We start from the raw sequence: 4,287 nt of genomic DNA on the forward strand, positions 1-4,287 counted from the left end.
TGGTGTATTATTTTTTTGATATGATGCTGAATTCTATTGGCTAGAATTTTGTTGAGAATTTTTTGCAACTATATTCATGAGAGATATTGGTCTGTAATTTTCTTTTTTTGTGTCAGTGGAGGCTTGTGTGTTGCTGTGATGCTGAACAGGTTCAGCAGAGCTTCTAGACTAAGACACACAAGGAAGAAAAGTCTGGCAATCTACTTCCAAAAATCAGCCAATGAAAACCCTAGGGATCACAATGGTCTGATCCCATTGTGCATGGTGTTGCCCTGAGTCAGGGGCCACTCAATGGCAGTTAACAACAACAACAACTTATTTCATGAGGTCAGCATTACATAATACCAGTCAAATACAGTAAAGAAAATTACAGAATAATATCCTTCCTGAACATAGATACAAAAATCCTTAACAAAACTTTAAGCAAATCAAATCCAGCAATATATAAAAAGCATAATACATCACAACCAAGTGTGGTTTATTCCAGGAACCTAAGCATGGTTTAACATTCAAAAATCAATCAATGCCCGTGGTCTGAGGGGACACCTAGGTCAATTGGCATAATATGGCTCGTAAAGAAAATATTCTACATCTTACTTTGGTGAATAGCATCTAGGCTCTTAAAAGCTTGCAAGTAGCCATCTAAGACACATCTATTGGTCCCATTCTGTCTAGAGCAAAGAAGAATGAAGAAACCAAAGTCACAAAGAAAATATTAGTCCAGTCTCCACCAGCCTGAGCCCAGAAGAACTAGATGGCGCCCAGCTACCACCACCAACCGCTCTGACAGGGATCACAATAGAGGGTCCCAGACATAGCAGGAGAAAAATGTAGAACAAAATACAAATTCACTAAGAAGACCAGACTTACTGGTCTGACAGAGACTGGAGGAACCCCTGAGACTATGGTCCCCAGATACCCTTTTAACTCAAAACTGAAGTCACTCCTGAAGTTCCTCTTTCAACCAAAGATTAGACAGGCCTATAAAACAAACAATAACACACGAGGAATGTGCTTCTTATACTAGACCAAATGGGCAGCAGCTGCCCAAAAGTAAAGACAAGAAGGCAGAAAAGCACAGGAAAACTGGATGAATGGAAATGGGGAACCCAGGGTGCAAAGGGGGAGAGTGCCGACACATTGCAGGGACTGCAACCAACGTCATGAATCAATTTGTATATAAATTTTTGAATGAGAAATTAATTTTCTCTGTAAACTTTCACATAAAGCACACTAAAAAAAAAAAAAAAAAAAAAAACCTGATCAAATAGTACAGCTGAGAAAAAAAAGACCATAGACTCGGGCGACAGCTACGTCAATTGGCACAACATAGTTCATAAAGACCAAGTTCTGCATCCTCCTTTGGTGAGTAGCATCTGGGGTCTTAAAAGCTTTCAAGTGGCCATCTAAGATACAGCTATTAGTCTCTTCCTGTTCGGAGAAAAGGAAAGTGAAGAAAACCAAAGGCGCAAGGGAGCAATAGTCCAAAGGACTAATGGACCACATGAACCACAGCCTGCATGACCCTAAGACCAAAAGAGCTAGAAGGTGCCTAGCTACCACTACCTACCACTCTGACTGGGATCACAACAGAGTGTCCCAGACAGAGTGGGAGAAAAACAGTAGAAAAAAAATAATAAAATTCACAAAAAAGATCAGAATTACTGGTCTTACAGAGACTGGAGGAAACTCTGAGACTATGGCCCTAAGACACTCTTCTGAACTGGAACTGAAGCCATTCCCAGAGACTGCCTTTTCGCCAAACCGTTGACAGGCTCGTAAAATAAACAATAACACTGGAGTGTAATGTGCTCTTTAGAACAACCGATTACATGAGATCAAAAGGGCAACATTTGTCCAAAAGCAAAAAGAAGGCAGGAAGGGGTAGAAAATCAGAACGAAAGGAAACGGGGACCCTAGGACAGAAATGGGGAGTGCTGACACAGTGTGGGTAATGAAATCAATGTCATGGAACATTTTATGTAAAAACTATCAAATGGAAAACTAATTTGCGCTGTAAACTTTCACTTAATGCACAATATTTAAAAATAAAAACAAATAAAAAGCATATACAGAGTGAAAGAAGCCAAACACAAAAAGGACAAATATTGTATGATCCTATTTATATGAAATATCTGGAATAGGTAAATCTACTGAGACAAAAGAATACTGATGGCTACCAGGGGGAAAAGATACATCAGTGTCCATTTAAAATTGGTGAATTGGGGACTTCTGGGCAACATGGCGCTATAGTCAGAAGCACCACACCGTCCCTCCACAGCAAAGATCAGAAAAACTAAGTCAAACAGAGTCACACGTCAATCCCGAAACCCTAAGCATCAAATGAAGAGATAAAGAACTCAGCCAAGCACCAAATGGAATAAGAAACTGACCGAGAACAGAGAGTGAGGAGAGACACATGCAGAGGTCCCCTATCAGCTACCACAGCATGGATCTGCCATCTTGGACTCCTATCAGAGATCAGTGAACAGGGGGTATGAGAAAGCAGCTTCTGACAGGAGACAGAACAACCAGTAACCAGTGATATAGGCTTTCCCACCCCCACCTTTCTTCATCCCCACTTAGCCTCCTCTGCTTCCTGCAGCCACAGTCTCTTGGCCGGGAAACACCAGCTTCACCCCGATGTCACTTGGATTCCACCGGCCCGCACTGACCCGCTCCCTGAGTGCCTTTTGTTGGCTGCTGGTGTTGCTTTTTTCTGCTTCTTTAGATTATTTCCTTACCTCTCACCACCTCCCCCTCCTTTCTCTCAAATACCTGGCTCTGTGTGCCATCTTTGCTTTATCCTGAAAGGCTGTGAAACACCACTCAACTGTGAAACTGCTTCCCGGCCTATGCCACCACACTGGTGAGACCCATGGGGCTTTTTTATTTGTTTGCTCTGATTTGTTCTGTTTATTTGTTTTCTTTTCCTTTTCTCCACTTGGGAGCCCCTTCTAGCCGGGCAGTACCACGCAGCTTGGAAGCTACTCCCTTACTCTGCGCAGACCTACAGGGACATCCCTGGGGGCATTTCTTTTTTTATTGTTTGTTTTCCTTTTTTTCTTTTTGCTTTTTTTGCTTCTTTATTTTGCTTTCTTCTCCCTCTAATTCCCTTTTTGTCTTTCTTCATTTCCAGTTTCTTGATTTATTCATGTTTTTCTTTTACCCTTTTTCTTTTTTTTTTCATTTTTGTTTTTCCTCATTTCTCAGTCTCTCATCTCTCCACTCCAATAGCAAGCTCCCTTAGCACTCTTTTTTGTTTGTGTGTATATTTTTGGCTCCTGTTCTTCTCTCCTCTCTCTCGTCTTTCCCATACACATCTTAGCTCCACACATCACAATCTACCCCCTCCTTCTGTCTACCTGCACTGTGCACTGAACATAACACTCCCAAGAAGCACAGGCATGGCCTACTGGAACCTGCCCTGCACTGATTCCCAGTCCGCACTGTCAGCCCTCGTACGTGCCACAAACAACCCATCACAGCAACTCCCCTTTGGCTGGACCTGCCCTGCTGTTCCATACCTCAGTGACTGACCTTGCCAACTGGAGAAGGAGGTGAAAAGTATCATGCTCACAGATGAGCAAACAACAAAGAATGTACAGCCCGCCTGCTCAGACATAACCAAATAGAACAAAAAAGCAGGATGAAACAAACAAATCTACAACCAATAAACGAGGAAAATAACCACTGAATGCCCTGAAGACAGCAGACAATATCAAAATATTTACAAAAACAGGATAGGATGGTTCCAGTAGGTGTCCAAAAAAAAATAAAGAAAAACACCAGATGACCTTCTAGTAGAAGAAAAGGCAGTAGACCCAAACTGATAGGGAATTCAAATCTCTAATATTCAGAATTATCCAAGAGTTGAAGCAAAAAGCAGACAAAAATAAGGAAAAAACAGACAAACTCATGGAAAAGGTAGACAAATTCATGGAAAATACAGACAAAAAAATGGAAGAATTCAAGAAGATAATACAGGAACAAAGTGCTAAAATAGATTCATAACTAGAAATCATACAAAAACAACAATTAGAAATCCAAAAGATAAACAACAAGATTTCAGAAATGGGCAGTGTCACAGAAGGGCTGAGGAGCAGGCTTGAAACGATGGAAGATAGGGTCAGTGAAATTGAAAACAAACACTTGGACACAACTCTGTTTGAGGAAAAATCAGAAAAAAGAACAAAGAAAAATGAAGAAACCCTGAGAATTATGTGGGATACAATCAAAAGCAAAAATATGCGAGTGATCGGAGTTCCAGAACAGGAACAGAAAACA

Source organism: Trichechus manatus, unplaced genomic scaffold, assembly GCF_000243295.1.
Source record: "Trichechus manatus latirostris isolate Lorelei unplaced genomic scaffold, TriManLat1.0 scaffold00010, whole genome shotgun sequence".
Taxonomy (NCBI): domain Eukaryota; kingdom Metazoa; phylum Chordata; class Mammalia; order Sirenia; family Trichechidae; genus Trichechus; species Trichechus manatus.